At 43.2% G+C, this 26,653-nt stretch overlaps 1 protein-coding gene across 12 annotated transcripts in view; it reads right to left on the minus strand.

The window, feature by feature from the left end:
- Elavl2 (ELAV like RNA binding protein 2) overlaps positions 1–25,605 on the minus strand; it is a 141,378-nt gene extending 115,773 nt beyond the window's left edge. For 3 of the 12 annotated variants that reach the window (XM_070008146.1, XM_070008136.1, XM_070008102.1), the window contains exon 1: positions 25,034–25,605. The gene's annotated coding sequence lies outside the window, so the exon portion shown is untranslated. Of the gene's footprint in view, positions 1–19,295; positions 19,314–19,965; positions 19,984–21,545; positions 21,595–24,331; positions 24,350–25,033 lie in introns of those variants that run through there. The other 9 variants (XM_070008156.1, XM_070008127.1, XM_070008085.1 and 6 more) reach the window with 7 other exon arrangements.
- Positions 25,606–26,653: the final 1,048 nt, after the last annotated feature.

Consider the following 26,653-nt stretch of genomic DNA (forward strand, 5'->3'; position numbering starts at 1 on the left):
TGAAAAAAAAACAAACTTAATTTTATCAGAACATTAAATACAGAATCACACACAGGAAACAATTTTATCAGAACATTAAATACAGAATCACACACAGGAAAGCAAGAACCACAACCACTCCATTCTGCAAATTAAAGGAAGAAGGGGGGATGGTTGCATTTTATTCTCCCAACAATAAGAAATTGATAAGTGGAACCCTGTCTGCAACAGTGGTTTAGATGACATCTCACAGCCTCCTTTTTACTCATCAAATCCCATGACTAATGGTAGAGATGGGAGAAAAAGTGGAAGGTTTAAAAAAAATGCAGGCATGTTCAACAACTGCAGTTTAAGGTTTTATACACACCCACAGTACCATTTAGTCAATTTCTATTTAAGAAACAAACTAGGACAACGAAACCAATACAGGAAAAAGAAAATGCTTAGGTGAACTACTCCAAGGTGCATTTTTAGTTCATGTGACCTTCCAAAATGTTCCAAGTATGGGTACGCAGATGTGTGGGCACGTGTACATTTATAGAAAGTGTTGAGAGCACTATGAAAAAAAATTACAAGAATAAATCACAGAATGTCAGGACTACAGAGGCCTGTAAGAGCTAGCCCTCAGCCTAAACTTTTAGGTAAGGAAAGCAAGATGTAAGATCTAGACCAAGGTAAAACTCGTAATGTCAGAACTCATTTCCTAGCATTCAAATCTTCAAGTACAAGGGCAATCTCACCTTCAATTATGCTAATTCCATAGATTTATCATTTTTTATATTTTTGCAATGCCAAGGATAAATCTAGAGCGCTATCACTGAACTGCATCACTATGGACCTCCCTGCCAGTGTTTGTAAATTTATACTTCCTCTTGGAAGATAAATGGCTATTCACTCCTTTCTACAACACAGATGCTAAGTTTTCTTAGGGCTCATATGGGCTCTGCCTTATTTCATCCAAAAAGCCATTATTTTAACTGTGTGTCCTCAAAGAGTGTTCCTGGAAGCCATGTAGGTCCCAAAAGACCTATATCATAGATCTAGGAGGATAAAAAAAATTGTTTTTCTTTTCTTTCACAAAGTAAAATAAAGCTTTCTAAAAGTTATGATATCTCTGCTTCTGCAATCTGTTACAATATGACAATACATTTGACTTCTGTTTAGCCAGACATGAAGTGAAAAATACAAAATTATGCACTCCTTACAACTACTTTTTTGGTTTTAGAAAGAAACATAATGTATATATGTGTATATGTGTATATGTGTGTGTATGTTCCATTGTTTTAAAATTGTTAATATGTAATGTTTATTACTTTTTGAACACAGTAAATAGTTCTAACACAGTAAATATTCACAAATATACTCTGTACAAACCAAAGGCCTTGTGGGTCCTCAATAATGTAAATTTATAAAGGACTTGTGAATCACCAGTCTGGCTTATTGCTCAATAATCTCTCTTACGATAAATTCCTCTAGTGCAAGCACATAAACCTTATAGCTGCTTCCTATGACTCTCCTTACCTTCAAAGGGATGTTCCTCCAGGCCCAGAATTATGTAAGCTACTTCTTTTACCTAGTATCACCTTGAATAACAAGGAAAAAATAAGTTAATCACTTCCATTTCCTTTGACCTAGAATTTTTATAAAACCGTGGTAGATGTAGCTTTATATTCTGACTCTCAGAAAAGGTACTTTATGAAGAATCATGGATAAATGGTTTCATGCTATCTATTTATTTTGGTTTAGAAAATGGTTGGGTAGCTTATGGGTCTTTTCTAAGGAATGCAAAGGCTACCAACAGTCATTTTCCATGTTCTTTTTGAGGGATCCCACGATAATCAGGCAATCAACCATCTTCCACATCTGCCTGAAACCCTGCTCTTTTTCCTATGTTCACTTTCACCATGTCAACACATATCCTCCATGGGTTTCCAGGCCCTCTAGAAATTCATCTATGCTAAGAATCAAAACTAATTTTCCAGTATTTCAAGACTACAACAGGCTAGAGCCTTTGTTCCTAGGGGAAAAAAATTTTCCCCTACTTACATAAAAACTCCAAAAAGTACCATTCATATCTACCTGGTTTCATGAACTTTTCCCCAACTACTGCAGAAGTCCTCACTAAAATGCCTTCATCCCTGGAGACACCTGCCCCCAGGCTGTGGACAAGACTTAAAGGAAGTAAGAATAGCATCCACATCCTCCCACTTCTGAACTCGCAAAGACCCAGAATAATGCAGAGCTCAACACTGGCACTGAATACAAACAATTCAGATGCATCAAATATCAAAAAAAAAAATCCATTTTAAATGCCTTGAAAGATACAAGATTATCTTCTGAATCAAAGATTCCATCTAATAGTATTTTTGCAAATTAAATATGTCCATAAATGTGTGTATATAAGAAACATACTTCAGGGGCTGGGAAGTGACTCAGTGGTAGAGTGCTTGCCTGGTATGCAAAGAGCCCTGGGTTCAATTCCTCAGCATCACATAAACAGAAAAAGCCAGAAGTGGTGCTGTGGCTCAAGTGGTAGAGTGCTAGCCTTGAGCTGAAGAGCTGAGGGATAGATCCCAGTCCTGGAGTTCAGACCCCATGTCCGACCAAATAAAGGAAAAGAAAGAAAGAAATACACTTTAGCCAGGTGCCAGTGGCTCATGTCTGTGACTCTAACTATGCAGAAGGTGAAATCTAAGGATCATGGTTTCAAAACAACCTGAGCAGGAAAGTCCAGCAGATGCTTATCTCCAGCCCACGCAGCAGTCGATGAGACTCATCAATTAACCACCAAAAAGCTGGAAGTGGAGCTGTTGCTCAAGTAGCAGAGCAAAACTGGCTTGAGTTCAAGTTCCAGTATCAACACAAAAAGAAAGAGGGAGGAAAAAGTACTTCAAATATGAAGATGGAACACTTATTCTCTTGGGCTTCCCAGGAACAAACAAATGCTGGGAAAGTCAATACAGCAATAGGAAAGTAAATGCTGTGGTAAAATCCCTGCTAGGAATTTAAAAATGGAAGTGAAAATTAAAACGAGAAGACATGACCACCTAATAGAAAAGCTAAGCCGGCTGCTGGTGGCTCATAATTCTACCTATTCAGGAGGCTGAGATCTGAAGATCATAGGTCAAAGCCTGCCTGGGCAGAAGTCTGTGAGAGTAACCCCCAGAAAACTGGAAGTGGCACTGTGGCTCAAGTGGCAGAGGGCTCACCTTGAGCTAAAGAGCACAGGGACAGCACCCAGGCCCAGAGTTCAATCCCCACGACCGACAAAAAAAAAAAAAAAAAAAAGCTATAATGAAAACACCTCAAAGATGATCAACAACAACAACAAAAAAAAAGCATTAAAAGTGTTTGAAGATTTTCCTAGCTTAAGACAAACCACGTTTGGGTAACATATATAGCTAAATGGTTGTAGCAGCAAGGGCCAAAACACCCTGATGGCTACTAATTAATAATAAGTCACAAACATCCCTTTCAAGTTTACCATTTGAGAGAGTGGATGTTAACAGGAGATATGATTTGCTAAGCTAAATAAAAGCCTTCATTAACAAGAAGTGACAGGATCACAACCCTGCTGCTGATAAACTGCCAACATACCAGAGACATTCAATAAAGGGCTGCCCATTTAACATATTGCAGCTTTAAAAGGAGTTGCTTCAGAACAAATAGTTCTATGTCAAGGCAGGCCTACAACATACCAGACAGAGATATTTCCGTGCCCTGGATTCCATGTGTGTGCACAGCACACACGTGCATGTGCCAAGGTATATACCAAAGGAGAACATGGCCCTCTAACCTTAAGGTTAAACATCCATGATTACAGCATTTACACCTTAGACCTCAATTCCTCATCTACCTCCAGAGAGACTCAGTGTTATGCAGAAAGCAGCCGTTCTCTGCAGTCAAAGGAAGCTTCACACAACTATTAAATGACTAGCCCAGCCATCATCCCTGGAGCCTTCCTCATTCCTTCTAAACATAGCCACTTCAGTCTGACCCTAAAGGAGTCAATATTTTTTTAATATAAACATGCTTTGACACTGTATAAACAGATCATAAATAGAAAGGCACAGTTTCAGCCTAGTCAAACTAGCTACAGAACTACCCCATCAGAACTTTTCCTTTGTGGTACAATTTATTAATACTTACCAGCTACCAGACTACAAATTATTCCCAGGGCCAGAAAGAGAAAAACACCACTATTAATACAAAGTTCACTTTAAAATGAACTAATAACCAAATATCGTGCACTAAATTACTATTACATAATAATAAATGCCATTCCCTAAAAATATATAAATATTCAGTATAAAATAATAATTTTTGGCTGGGCACTGGTGGCTCACCTGTAATCCTAGCTACTCAGGAGGCTGAGATCATAGTTCAAAGCCAGCCAGGGCAGGGAAGTCCAAAAAACTAGAAGTGGCTCAAAAATGTGGCTCAAAGTAATAGAGAGATAGCTTTGAGCAAAAGAGCTCAGGAACAGTGCCCAGGCTTGACTTCAAGCCCCATGACAAAGTAATAGTAATTTTTATTAACTATAAGTGATATATCATAATGTCAACTTAATCATAACCATAATAACCAGTAATTATACCCATCAAAAATTTCTATGCAGTATTTACCTTTGTTTTATGTTTTTGTTTGTTTTGTGTATGCCAATACTGGGGCTTGCTTTACCTTACAGCTTGGATCTTTAGCTTCTCTTTTTTTAATTATATTTTTATTATCTTTAAGTAATTGTTCAAAGGAGTTAACATTCAACAAGTTTATGAATACGATACATATTGATCTATGTCACCTCTTTCATCTATATTCCTTTCCCTTCCAACCCAGCCCCTCCCCTCAATTTTCTTAAGATTTACATTATGACTGAATTCCTCTCCCTCCCCTTTCCTCTGTCCTTTAGCTATTTCACTGAAAGCTGGGTATTCTACTTGAGCCACAGCTCCACTTCCAGTTTTTTGGTGGTTAATTGGAGAAGAGCCTCATGGTCTTTCTGCTGGGGCTGGCTCCTAACTTCAATTCTCAGCTCCTCAGCCTTCTAAGTAGCTAGGATTATAAGTGAGCCGCTGGTGTCTGGCATTGGTTGTATGTACCTTTACAATGTTGATCCTTTTTTAAGAAACAAGATCTATTTCTAGAATAAATTAAGACCTACTATGTTCAAGAAACAAAGTTGTAAAGCAGAACTAGTAATTCTCCAAGAATTACCAATTCAGGTAAAATGGCTGTCCAAAATTGTGGGGAGTATTCTAAAATTTTAAAGAGTCTTTCAGAATAGATCAGATTCCCAGGATCGTAAAGGAAGCCTGTACTCTAGCACCTTCTCCTTGCTAGCTCCCAGCATGTGCTCTGGAACTCTCATTTCTGCTATCCATGTCAGCTGGAACATTAAGACTCTCTGTTCCTAAGCCGAAACTTGTCTCACTTCTCTCTGAATTCTATCAAAGGTGAAGGTTACTGTGCATTTTTCAGTGGCTTCTTTCTGCACACCTAAGGAAAAAGACCATGAGATCTAAAAGCTAAGCTGAAATAAGACCCGATTTTTTAAAAAATGTTTCACTTATGTTGCATCAAACAATTATAGATGGTATGAATACTAAAAAAGATTCTAAGGTTGGAAGACCTCTCAAAAGAGCATATAATGTTAAAAACAAAGGAAATCATGTTAGCAACCAAGGCTTGTAAGAATATATTCAAGTAAATGCAATGATCTAATAAGCTAATCAAGAAGATTACTATTTTGAGGGCAAAAAACAGCTCAGAAGACAACCGCCTGAGTTTAGGCACAGAGCCATGAATTCAAATCCTTGTACTGCCAAAAGAGAACAAGATTATTGTATTAAGACCAGACACAGTGGCGAACTCCTATAATCCCAGCTACTCAGAATGTTAAGACTGGGAAAATGGCTGTTTAACGACAGCCTGGAATGGGGGTAGAGAACAAGTCTGTCTGAAAGCAGAAGCAGCTAGCTTAAAGTAGAAGAGCTAGAGGTATGACTCAACTGGCAATACCTCATGTTTAAAACAAACAAACAACAAAAACCACCTAATTATATTCTTTTTTTTAAAGAGTATTAAACATGGTTTGTCGATTTTCAAAGTAATTCTAGATCTCTAAAAACTACAAACTAGGTATCAAGAAGGATCAGAACTTTGAGCAAGGACTTGAAGGTCATCATAAATTTATCAAGATGAACAGAAATTACTTTTGGGGCCTCTTTGTATATTAATATCCTAATATTTACAAGAATGTGCACCATGAATTTATAAACAGCAGAATTCAACTTTAGTATCCTTATCTATGCTAATATCCTGATACTTACAAAGTTAAAAAAAAAATAATTCAGGCTTAGGTAGGGAAACATATCTACAAATTGGCTTCCCCAATTACGTCCACAGGCTTTCTCATTTGACAGCATCAACTCTGATTATAATTAAAAATCTGTAGAACCTTAACATGTGCCCTAATAATCCCTGAGTTCCATGTCAATAGGAAGTTTATACATGTCCTACCATCTCCTACCTAAAAATGTGTATAGCACACAGCATAAACTGTCTACTAAACAATATTTTATCCAATAAAATACTTGGTAGTGGACCCTCAATTTGTTTTATAAACATACAATGAGAAGAGAGAAAGAGTGCAGGTTCATTAGAGTTCAGGTTGCATTGTCCTATTAAACGCTATCCAGTTTTAAATCCTCCTCAGCAACGATCTGTTTCATTTTGTGATGCTCTAAATTGTAGCTAAACAGTATAGAGCACCCTTGGCAGGACTTCACCTGACTGCTAGGCTCTATTCTGCCTTTGTGCATAACCTACTGGGCCAATTTTCTACCACAGGCACCTGCTTAAAATACACAGGGGCAATTTGATGACCTTATTTCCTTACATTTACACCAGCTATTTGCAGCCCAAGGATAACATTTATACTCTAGATGTAATAAAACATACACAGATCATAAATCACAAACCATGTCAAAAATGCAGCTACTTCAGCTTCTCAATTCCAAGACATTATGAATTGAAAGGTGCATCACTAACCTCAGAGCTTTGGGGAATATGAGATCAAAGCATTAAGTGGATATACTTACAAGATTCAAAAGTAATATAAAAAGTGCAAGATATCAGGGAATGCAGTATTCAAGCAGTATTTTTGCTAACTATTTCCTTAAAGAGACTGAAATTCCAGTAAGATCAGCTATCGTTCATTCATAATCTGTATACAGATGTAAATTACACTTACTCAATATAGCTCTTAAGAACTAAATTTTTTCTTGCCATATTAAATTACAAATGTTAAATGAGTTCACATGAACACATATTTTCTGAATGTCTACTATAAACACATTAGGTGTAGAAGTAATATACAAGACAGATATGTGCCTTGATAGCAAACAATCCTCAATCTGTATTTTTTCCATTTGCTCTAATTTTCCTGAGAGTGGAAATGGTAACTTGCTGGAGAAAGGTGAGTTAAAAATGGTCTTTAGCATGTGAAAATTTTGTTGATTCAATTTTAGACATCATATATTATTCCTTACTGAACACTCAACCTGAGGGCTGCATTGGTAGAGAGTTGTTTTACCCCCACAGAATGGAAATAGTGCAATTGCTAAAAAGCTCATCAGATTTGGGACACATTTGTTTCAAAAACCTAACAAGTTTGGAAAGCATAGCCCTTAAAGATTTTCCACTCCACTCAACCAGGGTTATCTGAATGTCACTTTCACTTGGGAATATAACATATAGCATTTCAATCTTTTTTCCTTGATTTTACCAGCATCCTAAAATAAGTCTGAAGATAGTGTCTTCATTCCCTCATGTATAGAAAATAACCAATGCTTATTTCATATGGTTCCAAAAAGTAATTTCTGCAAATCGAGACTGCCAGCTGGCACCAAGAAGATACCAGCCTGTGAAAGAGTCGCTTCCAGAAGTCACCTAGTCATGGACCTAAAATAATCCAACGATGGAATCCTGGCCCTGAGAACAAGTTGTGGGCATTATCCTAGAAGTGCTACAGAGACCAGTGGGAAGCTTTAAAAATTAACATAAAAAACCTGGCACAAGAGCCCCACTAAGTACATACCAATTAGGCCAGAAGATAACATTGCTTCTGGGGTCTATTTTATCACAAAGCACCCATAACGGAAGCAAGACATTCTCCAAATATTAAAGTTGTCTCTTGGAACTGTTTCTCTGCCTGAGGCTCCTTAAACCACAGCCCAAGAAACACTGGAGGGAGGAAAAAACACTACTCTGGAGCCCAGGGAAAACAATTCAGAACCAGGAGTCAGACCAGACCTGGGTGCTAATTCTCCTACTCCTTAACTATATCCTTGAACTAAGCACTGGACCTCCCAGTTTCATTCTTGCCTATAATTCCACATCACTCCATCATCACTATGCTATGGGGGAGATGTTCTATCTTCTATTCTACCGTTTTGAGTGGCTTGCCATCTTCAATTAGAGATTCCATGTTAAAAAAAAAAATCAGCCAGACACCACTGATCACACCTATAATCCTAACTACTCAGGAGGCTGAGATCTGAGGGTCGCTGTTCAAAGCCAGCCTGGGCAAGAAAGTCTGTGAGGCTCTTATCTCCAGTTAACCACCAGAAAACGAGATGTGGCACTGTGGCTCAAGTGGTAGGATGCTCACCTTGAGCTGAAGAGGTGAGGGACAGCACCCAGGCTGAGTTCAAGCCCCATGACCGACAAAAAAAAAAAAAATCAACCTAGACATTTTATTGAGCTACATACACTTCAGAGCTTCTGTGGAAGTTATACAAAAGGAAAACCAATATTCTTCACTTCTCTCATCTATATCATGAACTATATAGTTCATGGGGGGGTGGGCGGGAAGGATGGGATGGGATGGGATGGGAAGGGGAAACAGAGGAAGCAACAATGCTTGATAAGAAATGTACTCATTACCTAGCTCATGTAATTGTAACCCCTCTGTACAGTATTTTCACAATTAAAAAATTTTTTTCTCCATATCATCCACAAAACAATGTTTCTAAATCAGCTAAACCAGGAAAGGAGAAAGGAGGCAAGATACCAAAAGGCAAGAACAGAAATTATTCCCTGAACAGCCAATTCCAACTAAGGGAGGAGTCTCTCCAGCAAACCAAGATGAAATCACATACAGGCTGTTCAATCACCTTTTGGAATTAAATGTGCATACGTGTATGACTTGCTACTAATGTAGAAAGGAAGAAACCAAAGACACCAAGATCTGACACAAGAAAGCTAATCAGTAGCCCTGTGAATGAGTATGGCTTGAAGACATGGCCTTAGGCATAAGGAAGACAAGAAATGATGCTAATCCATCCTCTGAAAGCATTCCACCTGTCTCTTGCTCCTGAAACAACATTCCTAAGAGGAAAGGAGCCAAAGAAATATCACTATGATTTTTTCCTAGCATGCATGAAGCCTCAGGTTCAATTAATCAGTACCACATACACAGCCAAAGCTTTAAGTGGCACTGTGGCTCAAGTGATATAGTGCTAGCCTTGAGCACAGAGAGGCCTAGGCCCTAATTTCAAGCCCCATGATTGGGGGGAAAAAAAGGAAGTACCTCACAAAAATAAATTCAGAATGTATCAACTCCAATTTTAAAGACACATTTAATTCAAAAGAATTTTTTATTATTTTTATATATTTTTGTCGATGGTGGGGCTGAACTCTGGGCCTGGACGCTGTCCCCTTAGCTCTTTAGCTCAAGGCTAGCACTCTACCTATTGGGCAATGGTACCACTGTGGCTTTTTCCCCTTCTGTGATGTTGAGGAATTGAACTCAGGGCCTCATGCATGCATGCAAGGCAAGCACTCTACCACTGAGCCACTTACCAGCCCTCAAAAGTAATTTTTAGAGTAAACATATGCCTTTAATTCACATACACACACTTTCTCTCTCTCTCTCTCTCTCTCTCTCTCTCTCTCTCTCTCTCTCTCTCTCTCTCTCTCTCTCTCTCTCTCTCTCTTAACAGAGTATAGACAAACAGATTTAAAACAGAAATAAATTATCTGGGCTATAAACTGTTCCACTTTTTAAAACTACTTGCATTAATCCCTATTATTCTGAAGAGTTTGGCTAAGATATTCAATATAGGGACACATTCTGATTCATCCTTTTTTGCTGGTCTAGCTCAAGTGGCTGCCAAGAGAGCAGAGCTTTATGGGTATTGCTCGTCCTCAGAAGCTACATTAATGCTAGGTTGATAAAATAGATATTCATATCTGTTTGCCAGGCTGAATAAAAAGTTAACTAGAAATGTAAGCGCCTAAAGTCACCAAAAGGAAGGCTCTACACTGACATTTTCTACCTACTTAGCATTCATCTGTATTCATCTCACTAGACATTAACACACACCAAAGTTGCTCTCTGCTTTTCAAATCATACTATTATGCTTAGGAGTAGATTAATAATATCCACCTTCCTTATTGTAAAATAGAATTACAGCATTGGTCCAAACATGACGTTTGGATCTTCTTCCTACTTCTGCTGGCTTATCAGCTTGCTCTACCACACACGTGGGGGAGCTCAGAGAATTAACTAAGGCTGCCCTGCTGTTTCCAAAGAGGGAGGAGACAAGGCTGAAGACTAAAAATGCAAAAGGGGTAGAAGGAAGAGAAACTACACACATAAACCTCACACCTGGTGGCCTGTCCTTTTTCACAGCAATCTGAGGGGAGAATGACTTTTCTAAGCTGACACCACCAGCAAGGAGATTAGCAGGTGTCCTGGAGCCTAGGGCCTCTTTTAAGCAGCTCGCAACATACTTTTAATTTTCACAACCTCAGGAATATCTTGCTGACACCAGAGTATCTGAACAATAAGATGCAGACAACTGGTGAGGAGAAATCCCCATTCTCAATGAGGACAGCTCTAAAATCTCAAGAGGAAAGCAGGAGAGAGTAAGACAGGCAAAAGTAAATATGTAAAAGAAGAAACAATTTGCTGCAACCAATAGTAACAGAAGTAGAGGCCCATCAAAAGACTTCCCTAATTGAAGTAAAGGAGACTACAAGATCTAAGTTTGTAATGAGTAATCTAACATAACTGAAACATCGCTGCAAACACAAAGAAAATCAAAAGAATATAAACTCCTTAGAACTACTGCCTTTTGTCTTTATGTGTGAGTAAACTTTTAAATTCCCATGGCTTTAGGAACTGCAGCATTCAAGTCACAAACCCAATCATCTGCAAAGTCCAAGCACTGACTTTATCCAGATTCACACAGTGCTCCATCTTCAGGGGGTAGTTGATGAATGTGGGCTGAGTGTTGCTGGGTCCCTACAATTTCTCAAGAGGAAAGAACTATATATAGCTCTGAATGGTTTTTTGCATGATTATTTCCCAGCCCAAAAATCAATTCACAACTTTTAAAATTATTTTCTGGCCAAATCAGAGACGTCCATATGCTGTCGAAGAGCCACCAACCAGGGCCTGCGACGCAAAGAATTTGTCCATTGATACCCAATTCTCCCTCTCAGAGACACAAAAGATATTCTTCAGTGAGTAAAATGTAACAAAATACATCAGAAAAAATGCAAAAATACAAGGAGGAAAAAGCAAGGAGAGACAAGTGAGTAGCTGACCAACTCACCCGTAACACCAGGCTCAAAAGCCCATAGCAAGGGACAGAAGCTAGCATAGAGCAGAAAGGTCAGCCATGGCTAGTTCAAATCCCTGGCAGAAACACTGGAAGGGAAAGGAAGGATGAAGTCAAAAGCACCGATGACCTAGTATTTGGGGGAAAGTCCATGAGTCATTCATAGCCACAGGCCAGAAAGGACCCCCAGAGTTTCAACAAAATAAGCCAGCCATCATTAAATAGCACCAGGGAAGACAGAGGTACTGAAGTAAGACTTACCTGGGAATCGTTTATACAAACTTGTTCACTCTATAATAAAGGTCATATGTTAAAGTGTTCCAAATAGTTCTGCAGTAAAGATGACAGATCAGCACCTCCAGTAAAGCACCAGCATCAGTGAAATGGAAAAAATAAAACAAAAAACAAACAAAAAATCGCACTTTTTCTCTTTTGAAAAAGCAGCTCAAAGGAAACAAGATTCAAGTGAGATCAATTCCAGGAATATTCCCTCCACCTTATACAAGAGAATTTATTTTCAAATACTCTGATTTATTTGCTTTCAGAAATATCTTTTGTACTTGTGATATATATAAATGATGCTTGAATTTTTTAAGTGTTAAGCATGCTTTAAAAACTGAACAAGTGGCCGAGCACCAGTGGCTCATGCCTGTAGTCCTAACTATTCAGAAGGCTGAGATCTGAGGATTGTGGTTCAAAGCCAACCCAGGTAGGAAAATCGGTGAGACTATTATCTCCAATTAACCACCAGAAAACAGAAGTGGTGCTGTGGCTCAAGTGGTAGAGCACTTGTCTTGAGCTAAAGAGCTGAGGGATCGTGCCCAGGCCGAGAGTACAAGACCCAAGACCAACCAAAAAAAAGAAGAAGAAGGAGGAGGAGGAGGAGGAAGAGGAAGAAGAAGAAGGAAGAAGGAAGAAGGAAGGAAGGAGAAGAGGAGGAGGAGGAGGAGGAGGAGGAGGAGGAGGAGGAGGAGGAGGAGGAGGAGGAGGAGGAGGAGGAGGAGGAGGAGGAGGAGGAGGAGGAGGAGGAGGAGGAGGAGGAGGAAAGAAACTGAACAATTGAACAAAAAATTTCCAACGCCCTCTTTGGCAAGGTATCCATCAAGGACTTTTCACTTGGGGTCATGAGGGGGAACTGGAACAGGCAGAGAGAAAATCAATTACTATGTACACTCCATTTTGTGATGGATAGCAGTAGATTCTTAATAAGAGATCAAGTAAAATTCCAATCAAGAAAATATGGGCTGAATACACTTGTGAAAATGTTCACATTTAAAAATCTGATTCCTCATTGGACATGTATAGAGATTTTAAGTTAAAGAGATTTATATTCTTGGAATGTTAGCCAGCCAAGTTCTCAGATTTTCACGTCATCTTTTTATCATTATTTACATTTTCAAGGGAAATGCATCTTAAATTTTCCTTTCAACTTCCATCAGAAACACAAATACATCTATTTCCATATTAAAATGTTCAAAGTCACAACTCAAAAAAAAAACTCCCATAGTTTGGAATTTTTCACTTCCTCCATGGCAGAAACAGACTGGTATGTTATGGGAGAGGAATAAATATAGTTCAATGATCGTGCATGTGCTTAGCATGTATGAGGCCTGTGTTCAGTCCTCAGTAGGAAAAAAAATAAACTAAAAGTGGTTCATACAGGGGCTGGGAAGGTAGCTCAGCGGTAGAGTGCATGCCTTGCAAGCATGAGGCCCTGGGTTCGATTCCTCAGCACCACATAAACAGAAAAAGCCGGAAGTGGTGCTGTGGCTCCAGTGGTAGAGCACTAGCCTTGAGCTGAAGAGCTGAGGGACAGCGCCCAGGCCCAGAGTTCAGGCCCCATGACCGGCAAAAAAAAAAAAGAAAAAGAAAAAAAGAAAAGTGGTTCATACATATGTTGAAAGCCTAAAACTAGCCTTTAAGGACTACTTATCACTAACTTTCCAATTCAATAATCATTCAAAAATCCTATACTTCATGATCACCTTTACTTAATCCTTGAAGATGGATTTTATATATAAGAAACCAAGTACATAAGTAACTGAGCCAAATTTAGATGCTGGGAACTTCAGACTTCCAGCCTTGTATTTTCCACCTGGCTCCGATAAATAAAGAATTTCAACCAAGTGACAAAACCTACTGAGGCAAAACAACTCAGGAGATGAACTGGCAGAATTGTGCCCACAAGAAGACTTTACAAGTCTAATATTTGTTTACAAAAATCAGGATGGATTCTTAAAAAAACTAAGGAGACAGGCAAGCATAGAGTCATCCTTCCAAGAAAGCTATAGACCCACACTGCTAACCACAAAGAACCCACTTAATGGCTTCATCCTGTTTTCCCTGGTGGAAAACCATTCTGATTTATAAAGTGCTATTTTCCAAATGCAATTTCATTTTAATAACCTACTCAAGATGATGGTAAAAACAGTATGAGATTTCTTGGTATGTATATTTTAGAGGGAGATAAGGCCTAGAGCTTTCTTCAATGTCCAAACACATGCAGTTCTGACCCAGTATTACCAAGTTTTAACTTTACAATAAGCCTACAATAAAGAGATATAGGAAAAGTAATTACAAAGTAGTGTCTCTTTACCATACTTCAACCCTCATAAAAAGGTATAATTAGTCAAGAGGTGTCTACTGAATCTTAAAGTCTAACCACTAGTAACAAAAAGCAAAATGAAATAAGATAAAGTCTAGTTGTAAATAAGCCATTTAGTCATTAATGTAATTATTTGTTTTGTGCATATGCTGGTCCCGGGGCTTGAACTCAGGGCCTGGACTGTTCCTGTAACACTCTATTACTGGAGTCAAAGCTGCACTTCCAGCTTTTTTGCTAACTGGAAATAAATAGTCTCATTAACTTTCCTTCCCAGGCTGGCTTTGAATCAGCCTCTTTAATAGCTAGGATTACAGACTTGAACCACCAGCACTGACTTCTGCTAATGTAGTTTTTAAAGTTGGTGGAATAATAGTCCAAAATAACATTCAAGAAAAAAACTAGTCATTTAGAATATGACTTTTATTGTATGAAACAAACTAAATCTAAGAAAAATGCTGGTATTAAAACAATTAGATGAAGAAGTAGTATATAAGTATCTCCATTTAAGAGTCTAAATGTACATAGGGTTAAAAGTAACCTTTAATGTTTCTTTAAAAATCATTATACTGTTTTATCATAAATATGCCTAGTGAGAAAATTAGTCACTTTTTTTAAATCATGGAACTTTTGCTAGGCTCAAGCCTGTAAACCTAGCTACTCAGGAAGCTGACATCTCAGGATCATGGTTAAAGCTAGCCTTTGACAGGAAAGTCCATGAGACTATTATCTCCAATTAATCACTAATAAAAAAGCCAGCAGCAAACTAAGGATCAAGTGGTATAGGGCTATCCTTGAGCAAGAAAGCTCAAGGACCAGCACCAAAAATAAAAAAAAAACCCTACAGGCCCTGAATTCAATGAATTCAAGCCCCTGAATTCAACCAAAGTGTGCCCATGTATGCATGTTCGTGTGTGTGTGCGTGCGTGCGCGTGTACGCGCGCGCGCACGCACGCACACACACACACACACACACACAGAGATGGAATTTTTTTTAATGAGAAAAAGGATTTTTGCGTGCCAAATCCTTTTATTCCAATACTTGAAATTGGACCTAGGCCCTCACGCTTGCAAAGCAATGCTTTACTATAGCCTAATGCCTGTCAAGTTTTATTTGCTATTTATTTTCAGTCAGAAGTTGATACAGCAGAAATCAGTAATGTAGTGGTACAATAGGAAACTTCACATTTATAAAAACAAGGAGAAAAATACCAATATTAATTTGCTGTAAACAAAACAACCTACAAACTGGTTTGGTTTAAAATACCATGTCACTTATTCTTAGGACCTCTAGACTGTTTTACCTGTTCTGCTTCCCAAAGCCCCTCTGCATGATGTCTTAGAAGAGCCTGCATCACGTAAAACTATTCAGCAACATTCAAAAAGGAAATAATGCAGTTAAAAGAATCAATCAAACTGATGTGTTTAAAAACCTAACCCATATCTGAGAAAACAATACCCTTTCCAAAAACAAACAGTTTTTTTGAAGAACACACTCCCCAAGGTTAGCATTGGTACTGGAAGGGGAGGATGCAGGATATATATGAGAGTGCACCTAGTATAACGTAACTCACATCAGTCACCTCTTGTTTCATAGGACAGATTGTAGGAAATTATATTTCCTTGAAATAAATTCTCCCACTGACCTTAACTACAACAAAGGTTTTGACGTCCATCACACAAGCTAACATGCCAATCTGTTAATTTCTCATTACTAAAAATTTTCCTAACTACTTCTTAAGACCTAGGATTACAATACTAGTTTCTACTTTTAGTTCTGATTCCAAAAGCCTATCATGTAAGCTATAAAAAAGCATCTTTTACATACATAAAAGCCTTGGTGCAAAAGCAGTCTTCTATCTGTGTTTGCTGTTTCTGTTTAGAAAACTTACGTCACTTAAAATGCAAAAAAGTAATAATAATCAATGACTGCTGTACACCAGCTGATAACGTGAACCAAATAAATACTCTTCCCAAATTAGAAATATATGTGACAGCAGATTTAGCAGTAAACTACGGTATATGGGGCTCTGTGAGTCACCAGAATCCAAACCAGTGAAAACATCGATCAACATCAGTAAAATGAAACCATCCAAAACCAAGTGAACATGAACATTCCAAGCATTTATATCCTTCAGGGTTGGGTGTGGCTTCACCAGTGCATAAAGCCTACAAACAGTTCTATGGTCAGCAAAACAGACATAAAAGTAGGAAAGCATCTAACCAGGGTACGCTAAATAACCTGAATAACTCCATGTAAAATGAAAATGTAATCGCCTTGTCCAAATATTAAGAATTTCGAGATGGAGAACATGGAGAAGAGGTGTACAATGACACAAGTCACAAATCCATAAAGTAACCCTCCAAGATAAACTTTAAAAAAAAAAAAAGATTGAAATGGGGTTGTTTAGTATGACATGTGGACTGGAATGACCGACCAGCAGTGCATCTACTCAAGGTAAGAGAAAGTAGAGGAGACTGTTATGGGCACATTTTCCACAGGGTGGCACACCACTCAGGCCGCTATCACTCAATTCATCCAACCCCCCAGAAAAATAACCTAACAAGGGTAAGTACCACAGATCTCTTGCCTTTCCCACTTCCTGATAAACACAGATGACTAAAAGAATCTGAGAACATGGCAGATTTAATCAAGATTTCAAATGAGAGCAAAATAAATGATGCTAAGAAGCAGATGAGCAATCTAACAGATAAATAAATGGTATATCTTAAGAGTATCCAGTCTTTTGGGGTTGAGAGGAGAAATAAGGATAATTTGACACTGTACTGCTTTTGTGACATAGTAATGCTTGAAAAGATTCAAATTTTGTTGTTGTTGTTGTTGGAGGTATTTTTTTTTCCAACTGAAGAAAAGGGTTGATCCCAGGATAGAAGTCAGTATTCTAGATTCTTCGGTCTTAGAGAGAACTTGAGACTTGCTTCTTTCTAGAAGGGAAGGGGGAAAGCATTTCTATCAATTACACTCATGTTAACACGGAAAGCACCAACAGCTGAAGGTGGTCACAGGATCCAGCTAAGAATATCTATGTACAGAAAAACTAATATAGGTTAAATAGGAGAAAAATACAGTTATAAAATTCAATGCACAGCCTACAAAATTAAGAAAATTCAGGGAAGGAATGATGTTGGAAGGGGGAGAATGATAAAAGGAATAACATTGATCAAGATGCATTACATTCATAAACTGCATGCCAACTCCTTGATGCTATTTAAATAATAATAAGATGGGTTTGATTAATGAGACAGTAGATATGCCAACTATGCTGCTCTTCCTCAAACTATTAGGTAGGAACTGGCTCTTAGCTACAACTGCAGAAAAGAATTGCCGAAGAATGTTAACCACAACCAATCAAACCCAAAATCCAAAAAGCATTCTTCCAACAACACATCTAGGTACTAGAAAAGCTCAATAAGTTTCCAAAGTGAAAAGGAGTGTCAGCAGACACTGACCAGCACTGGGTTCAACACAAGATGCATATTCTAAACCTAAAATTTTGTTGAACAGGGGAGTGTGGGCACCTAACATCACAGAAGACACTGAAGAGGAAACACCAAAAATAAGAGAGTAGGTAAGGGCTTTAAGGTCTCATAAGGCCTAAGGTTCGCTCTTCAAAATAGAAAAATAGCTCAAAACTCTAAGGTGGCAGCGCAAAGTTATCTAAATAGGCAACAAGGGTCTAGCTTTCACACAAGCACCAAAAATTGCTCTCAAGAAGGAAAAGACAAAAATGGAATCACAGAAAATTGCAAGTAATATGTTTTCCTGTAACCCTATTTTTTCTGCCCGTCCCAACAACTATTATTTTCCAGATGTTTTCTTCCTCACCTTTACCGCTCTATTTCCAAGAGAACTTCCCCTAATCTATCCTCCACTGCAACTTGAGCAGTGTTCAAATTAACCATCCTACAACCCTCCTCTAAAGAACCATCTGAAGACAAATGCAGGAACATTCAGGTCCATCTAGCAAAAACAACCATTATTTCTATACCCAGAGGACCAGAAGAGAAAGGACATCAGGAGAGCTCTGCCACCAATCTCACTAAAATGGAGACTCCAGGTCAGCTTCAACAAGAGAGCAGCACCTAGCAAAAATGTGAAACTCAACACGACTTTGAGGAAACGACTTGGGAGAGAAGTGTCTTCAAGGGCAAGAAATAGAAAGTCAAGTCAATGTGTCTGGGGGGGGGAGGGTGTTCCCCTCACTTTATCGGGAGGGGAAAATGCCCCTCATTGGTAATTCCAGTTAACAGATGGATTTGCCTTAAGTTTTTAAAACTGTAGTATATCTTTTATAAAGACAGAATTATGAATAGCAAGAAAATTAAGTTTTAGAAAGCTCTTTTGTCCTTGCCAGGAGGTATTAGATCTTGGCACCACTAAGCGATAGATAGAGAGAGAGAGAGAGAGAGAGAGAGAGAGAGAGAGAGAGAGAGAGAGAGAGAGAGAGAGAGAGAGGGGGGGGGGGGGGAAACGGAGGGTGGAAACCCCAGGGAACATTTCCTCTTTTCCCCACATTTCTGGGAAACGTGAAGACGGGAGATGAAATTTCTCGTAGGAGAAAGATGGTTTCTAAACATGCACACGTCTTAAGTGACCATCTGGACGGCTACAACTCCAAAGTCACGGCTCACACCTCGAGACACAGTGTGTGCGCGCCGGATCCTCAAGGATCCCAAGGAGGTTTGGTTGTATTTCGTGGAAAGACTGCCGGTCGTGGTCACAGACCCGTGGAGGGAGCACCTGCCGGTAAACCGAGGATGGTTAGTGGGGCCTGGCTCCTCCAAATCTCCCCCAGTGTACGCACACAGGTCTCCAACTAGGCCCTTTCTGGCCACGCTGGAAAGGCAAACGCAGCGGCGGCGGCGGCGGCGGCGACCGGGGAGCACTAGGCAGGGCGAGCGAACTCGCTCCAATGCCACCAGCGCCCGCCTCGCCCGCCCCGCGCCAGCGAGCTTTGGCGCTTCCCGCGCAGCGCACCATGATCGCGCGCCAGACCTGGGGATGCCACCCCGGAGCGGAGCCGCGCCGAGCTGCCACCTCGCGCGGCACTGCCCGACCTCACCTCACACGCGCCCGGCGGATCCTCACTACCACCGTCGGTCGGTCGCTCCGGCGGGGAGCGTCCACCGCCTCCCGCCACCTCCGCCCCACACCGCGTGCTGGCCGCCGCCAAGTCTCCGGACGCCCCCCTCCACACCCTCCCCACCCCACCCCCAAGCCCGAGAGCTCCCAAGGACCGCGCTCAAGGAGGCGCCATGGAGACTTGGGCGCGCACACACACCACACACACCCGGAAAGATGAAGAAGAAAAAAAAAAAAAAACCACCTGGGCGTGTTGGGCAGAGCCCAAGCCCGCACACGCGTGCCGCCGCCAGGCGGGGGTGGGTGGCCAGTGCTTCCCGGGGAACCCGGCCCTTCTCCCCGCGAGCCCCCTCCCCCACGCGCCCTCCAGTACACTCACCTGCGTCTCCGCGCCGTTGCCTCAGAGCGCTACACGCGGCCGGCAGCGGCGGCACCGAGGATGAGGACGTCCACGCCCGTGCACGCTTCCTCCCCCCCCCCCCACCCCGCGCCTCCCGCTTCCCGCGCCCCCCCCTCCTCACACACACGCACCCCGGCCAAGCCCCCGGCCCACCGGAGGGGCGGTGCCACCTCCCCGGGTGCCCAATGCCCTCCACTCCCGTGCCGAGAGGCCGCCGAGCTCCAGGAACTTCTTCCCCACCACCACTCACCCCCTCTCCACCAGCGTTCCCGCCGGACGCCCGGAGCAGCAAAAGCCCAGGCCGGGCGCTGCTGCTGCCGCTACGTTTGACGGAGCGCAAAGCCCGGCACCTCGGTGTCCAAAGGGGCTCCAGGCCGGGCGCGCGGCCGTCCCGCCCCCCCCCACCCCACCCCACGCCCCCCTGCACTTGCCTGCTACGACTCCCCGAGCTGCTGCAGCTACTACGGCTCGTGCTGCCCGCAGCCGGCACAGCCGCGGAGGAGGCGCTCCGGGCGGGCGGGCGGACTCCGAGAAGCAGCAGCGGCGGCGGTGGTAGCGGTGGTGGAGGAGGAGGCGGGAAGGTGAACTGGAACCTGGCGGAACCCCGCCCCACCCACGCCGCGCCGCGCCGCGCCTCTCGCCTGTGCGGCCGCCGCCGCCACCGCCACCACCACCACCACCACCACTACCACAACCGCCCTCCTCACCCGGCCGGCTGGCTGCCTCAGTGCCGCCCGGCGCCCGCGGTCCCGCCGTTTGTAGTGGGGCGGGGAGGAGGGGCTTGGCTGGAAGAGCGCCAGGAGGCGGGGCCCACAGCGAGTTCGTGGCGCCCGCCGCCGCCGCCGCCGCCGCCGCCGCTGCGCTGCTACCGCGGCTGCTACTGCTGCTGCTGCTGCCCGGCCGCCACCGGTGCCCCCCCCCCCGACACACACACACACACACACACACACACACACCCCGCCGGAGACTCGGGCCTCTCGGGCCTGGTGATTTGCCACCAGACTCCGAGACCAGGTTCCCTTCCCTTCTGTGGACCTCACCGTGAGAGTCACGCGCCCAGGGGCGGCAGATGCCAGGTGCAAGTTTGCAATCTCCGCGTCCCTCCCCGCACTAACCGGGGAGTCGAGTGGCTGTGAGCTGGGGTTACTCGGATACGTGTACGTGCCTATTAACTATCTGTGGCTATGTGTGTGTGTGTGTGTGTGTGTGTGTGTGTGTGTGTGTGTGTGCATATATTAGAGTTCAAAGCCCCCTCCCCCACCAAAGATTCCCCCACGGGAAACTAAGGGCCCGGCGCCCACGATCTCCTCCCGTCCTCTCTAGACAGCATCTGATGTTTAAAGAAGCCCTGAGAGTACCTGTGCGGGGTGCTATACTCTGCCTCAAACGTAAAGTAAGGAGAAATCCCGCCTGCTGCACTCCACCGTGCCAGCGCCTGTCCTCAGCCGCCTCCTTCCAGTGCCTTCCCCCCCCCCCCAGCAAGCACACGAGTCCCACTGGTCAGCTCTTCACCGAGGGGGCGTCCCGACACTGCCCCGCCTGGCCCCGCCCCCCCCCCCCCCCCGCCTGGCTCAATTCTCTCTCCCCAGAAAAACCTGTGCCTGGCCTTAACACAGACCCACAGCAGGGAGTCAAAACCCACCGCGAGCCACGCGGCCAGAGCACGTTTTTTACACCTGCTCGGTTGCTTAATGACGGGAGCACCTGTCATACTGAGAGTCTCTCCCGTCCCCCCCCCACACCCACCCACCACCACTGCAAAGGCTCCCGTGTTAACCCTTCCCCTTAAAAGACTAAAAAAAAAAAAAAAATACCACCTGTCATACCTACCTGAAACTGCAAGAGGTAAAAGAAAAGAACTGAGCAGTGGGCGAGTGAGACACCGCAAGAACGTGACCGAGGTTACAGCTTCAAGGGCATGATGCGGGTTTGATGCAGCAAGGTCCGCTAAGGGTGCCCAGCGCTCCCCGCCCCCACGCGACGGGCGGGGGTGGGGGAAGGCCTCCTCCCAGCCAGGGCGCCCGTGAGGAGGGGGACACATTTACCCTCTGGAGCCAAGTCAAATCAGACAGGGTGAAGTAGGACGTTCAACTACAGTTGAAATTGGCCATCCCTCAATTTGGGGGGTGGGGGAAGGGGTTGGGGTGGAGGGGGGCAGGGAGAGACCCAGGCTGGGAACACCGGAAATAGCTAAATGGTTCTAAATCAGCATGTCTGTGTCATCTGAAATTCAAACTTACAATTAAATGACCTTACCTGACTTTGTCCTTATTTGGGAGAAAACCCCCGCTCAAAGTTGCCAATGCCTCTTTGACCTCCCCAAACAGTTAATTACAAGATTCCCACCCTAGGCACACACTGGAGTGCGAAGAATACCAAGTTCCAAATGTTAGGCGAAAATGGGCCTACCGAATTTGCTAAGCCAGACCTAAAACTCTACACTTTCTGAAGCTGTCTTCTTGAAGTTAAGAGAGCACTATCGCTCACTCGCTCTCAACAGATTTTCCAAGTCTACCAAACCACTACAGCTTACAATCTTGTATTTTCCTGGACAAATCCAGAACCGGTTAGCTCATAAAGCAAGTGTTCAGGCACTGGGATAAAAGAGGAAGTGGGGGGCTGGGCACAGGTGGCTCAGGCCTGTAATCCTGGCTACTCAGGAAATTGACATCTACATCTATGGATCATGGTTCAAAGCCAGCTCTGACAGAAAAAGTCGGTTAAGACACTTAACTCCAATTAATCACTCCCCCCTCCCCCCCAAAAAAAACTGTTAGGGGAGCTATGGATCCCTGTGGCTTAAGTAATAGAACCCTAGACTTGTGCACCAAAGCTCAGGGGCAGTGTCCAGGCCCTGAGTTCAAGTCCCAGGACAGGCACAAGTTTTAAGAAGAGAGAGAGAGAGAGAAAGGTAAGGGGAAGCCATAAAAGCCCGCTATTACAGATTGAGAGTATGATAGCAACAACTAAGGTAAATAGTTTTTAATTAACCTCATAAAAGATGACTTTGAAACACAACATTTTTCCTTTTTGCGGGATTATTTGCTCAAATTCTGACAAATCTTTTAGATGTCCCATTTCAGAAGCCATTTTACAAGGAAGTCTTAAGGGTTCCAAATAGATTTTCCACCTTCCTGGTCTCCAAAACAAAAACAACCTTTTCCTGACCTTCAGGAACTGAGTCTCAATCAGGAAAATCATTTGTTCGGTTACTCTTGCCAACTCTGTACATTTTTTAACCCTGTTTCATTTTTAAGCCTACATTTTATAGGTTGCAGAGAGTAGTGTAGGCCTAGGAAATAAAATATATTCCTCTCCCACCCCCACCATCCTGAGGATAGATATAAATAGAGGTGTGGAGAAGGGCTGAAGGTTTAGAATCTTAACCAACTGGAAGGTTTTTAACGTGGGTGGGGGAGGGGAGCGCACATCGTGCATTTCGGGGAAGGAAGAGGCATCTAGCCCAGCCCAGAACTGTTCGTGGTAACTACTAACTGGTATTTCAACAAACACAATAAAGCCAGACCTGCAGCTAGCAATTACCAGAGAGAAAACCACCCAGCCTCCACGTCAGAAAACTGACGTGGTTAGCAAAAGCAAAGAGAGATACTTGAACCTGGACAACGCAGCATGTATCCGACCTCCAGGTTGCCACTGTTTCCTATAGCTCGCCTATTTCTTTCCAGACGTGAAATTAGATGGCTACGGAGCAACGTGCTGGGCATAAATTAAGCCACAATGGCCACGCGAGGTGATGTCCGCCGTGATGGGTGGGCACTGCCAACTGTGCCAATCCCGAGCCCCCAACCGCGCTTGGCAGAGGCCAGGGAAGGCTAGGGTTTGGAACCCCGAGGGCGGGTGGAGTGCAGAACAGGGAGGAATTCACCACCTACCTTTTCCCCATTCCCCTGCCTCTCAGGCACCACACGGCTGCCCTCACGCACACACTCACCCCCCCCACCTTCGTGCCCATCATGTAAACTTCTCTCAGGAAAAGCCAGCAAGCCACCTCATTCTATCACCACCTCCCCCAGTCCTCCCCAGCCCCCCCCGACAGACAGACAGACACACACACACACACACACACACACACACACACACACACACACACACGCACACACACACACCTTCCCCATGTCTACCCCGGATTCGCTAAGTCTCAGTAGAAAAGCCAGGTGCTTTCTCCTAAGCCCGAGCGGAATCACGAAAGTTAAAAGGCGGCGCGTGCCCGCTCCGCCCGGCTGCTGGTCCCCAACCATCTTCCTCCCGGCGTCAATTTTAACAATAGCTCTTGGAGGACGGGGAGCAGCGGTGGAGGAGAAGGGGAACGCAGCCGAGTTCGCTCCCGCACGGCTACCGAGGGGGTTCCCCCTGCGTCTCCCCCAAAGACCGACTCCGCCTCGTAGGACCAAGGACAGAGCTTGGCATCCACTTCCCGGAGCCCAGCACGGCAGCCACTCCACACAGACACAGCTCAAAGCATCGTATTGACGCTTTGCCGAACAAAGGGAATCTCATATCCGGTACAGGCTTAAGGATTCGGCCCCAAATGGGCGATCCTCTTTTAAGGCTAAATGACGATCATTGGCTTCCCGGTGAATTCGAGGCCGCAGTACCTAGCGAGGCAGAGTTCTGACAGCTGCGAACCGCCCCGGCCCCGGCCCCCGTCCTCGGGCGGCGTGTTACTTTTTCTCAGTCAACTACAACTCACTGCCTGGTGCGGCATCTAAATTCCATCTGGCAATCCCATCTCCCCAGCACTCGTTATCTGGTTAATGCAATTAAGCCGGGAACGGGGTTTTTTGTTTTGTTTTTTCCAGGTCTAATCTGCACATTTCAGCCTTCTGATTCCCCTTAAGGATCCTAAAGCCTCTCGAATCCTCCGGCTCCTTGGCGAAAGTAGAGGCATGCGCCCCTAACCCACCCAAAATACACACACACACACACACACACACACACACACACACACACACACACACACACACACAAGTTATCCTTCTCTTCCCACGAAATGAACTTCCAACCTCCATCCCCAAACCTCCCATTGTACTCCAGGCTCTACCCTGGCTACATTGACCACTCTTAAGTTTCTGCCGCTGACATTTTCGAATATTAAGTACGGTAAGCATGCGTCCAACTGCCTTTTCTAAGTCTAGCTCTCTAGAATTAAAAAAAAAAAAAAAGCAGAGCAGTAGCTTTGAAACGAGGCAAACATGTGCAATTAACTTCACATTCTGCATTCTGCTCACTTACAGGTTTTCTGGGTTTGCCAGCGCATCGCTGCAACTAATGATTAAAGAAACCAAACCGAAACTTACCTTTCTCCCTTAAGGTTTTTGTGTGTGTGTGTTTTAAAAGTAACGGTGCAGGTCTCCCAATAAGGATGAGCAAGAAGCTGCTGGATAGTTCTCTTAAGACAGCACGAAAAACCTAAACTGTGCTCGGCTTAAAAGAAACAAATAAAAAAAAGAAAGAAAGAAAAGAAAAGAAAAAAAAGAAGAAATGCTGTCGACCCCCCCAAAAGTCCAATGCTAAAATAAACGATGAAAAGCAAGATATAAATATGAAAAAGGGAAGGAAAACTTAAAAAAAAAAGAGTTTAAAAAGACGGAGAGACTACCCTCCTATTGCCGTGCAACTAAACAAAAAGAGGCAAGAAAAAACAAACCAAGGAACAAAGAAAAGAGACGAAAGAACGTTTTTGGCTTGGGGTTTTTCTTTTGTTTTGTTTTTGGGTTTTTTTGTTTTTTGGGTTGTTTTTTTTTTTGGTTTTTGCAAAAAGACGATGTCTTTCTCCTTGTTGCTTTTTAGTAGGTCGCTACAGGAGTAAGCTGCTGCATCGCTAAGTGAGAACAGAAATAAGGGGGGGAGGACGTCTTGAAAAGGAGGTGGACTGGACCACAGATTTATAGCACCGTATCACCAACCCCTTCTCTGCCTCCGCACTGTCGTGCGTACAGCAGCTCAGCCAGGCTCCTATCCCGGGCGGCACGCGCGGAAGTATACGCCGAATAGGACCACAACTGAACTTGCTCATCGTCCCAGGTTTCTGATTGGTCCAGGAGCTTCCATAGGAACCGCCCAGACAATGCTCCGTAAGCCTATTGGCTAGCAGTCTATGTCACTCTCGAGAGCTCAATGGAGTCCCGTTTCAAGGTAAGTTGTCCGGGGAGGTGCACACTTAACACTGGCGGCGAAGGGAAATGCAAGCAGCAAAAGGAGATGGGAAGAGAGCAACGTGGGAGGGTTGGAACTGTACTATCAGAGTTTTTGCGATGTGGCCACGAGCTCCTTTCCTCCTTAAGTCTTTCTGCTCCCGTTTTCTTTCCTTTGCCACCACTGCTGCATCTTGGGCATGTCTCTGTATAACATTTAACTCTCTGTCCGGTATGTATGAGTCACTGAGAGCTCCCTCTCTTTGATCTGAGTGAAAAGGATGAATGTACATCCATTACTTGCCCGCATGCCTTTTGCGATTTGTTGTCCAGTATTCTATATGAGATATTAAGCAATTGTATGTCTTGCTCTATTTTAATATGTATATATTACAGATTCCTTAATTTTTAAAAAGCTTCCTTTTTAGGATTAAAATGAAGGCAGGCTCTTAAATAAAGCTTGTACCGTTTGAATTAGCTTCTACTTCATGTCAGAATGGAAAGCAGTAGGATAAACATCCTGTCCATGAAAACAGGTACTGAGTAGAGATGAAGTCCTTCACTTAGAAGTGTATAATGACTCAAAAAGAGCAGCTGTATATAAAATTAGAACAAGCCACTCCTCTGAGTTTGCTGGTGGTACAGTTTTTGGACCACACGTGTAATGCTGACAATAAGAATGGTTGAACCATTTTACCAGAGCTCTTTCTCTGAGGATTAAGAAAGTTTAACCGGAAGACCAACTTCTGTCAACTCTGTACTGTATAGATGATTACTTTTATT

The sequence above is a fragment of the Dipodomys merriami genome, unplaced genomic scaffold, assembly GCF_024711535.1.
Source record: "Dipodomys merriami isolate MVZ:Mamm:240054 unplaced genomic scaffold, mDipMer1.0.p SCAF_11, whole genome shotgun sequence".
Classification (NCBI taxonomy): domain Eukaryota; kingdom Metazoa; phylum Chordata; class Mammalia; order Rodentia; family Heteromyidae; genus Dipodomys; species Dipodomys merriami.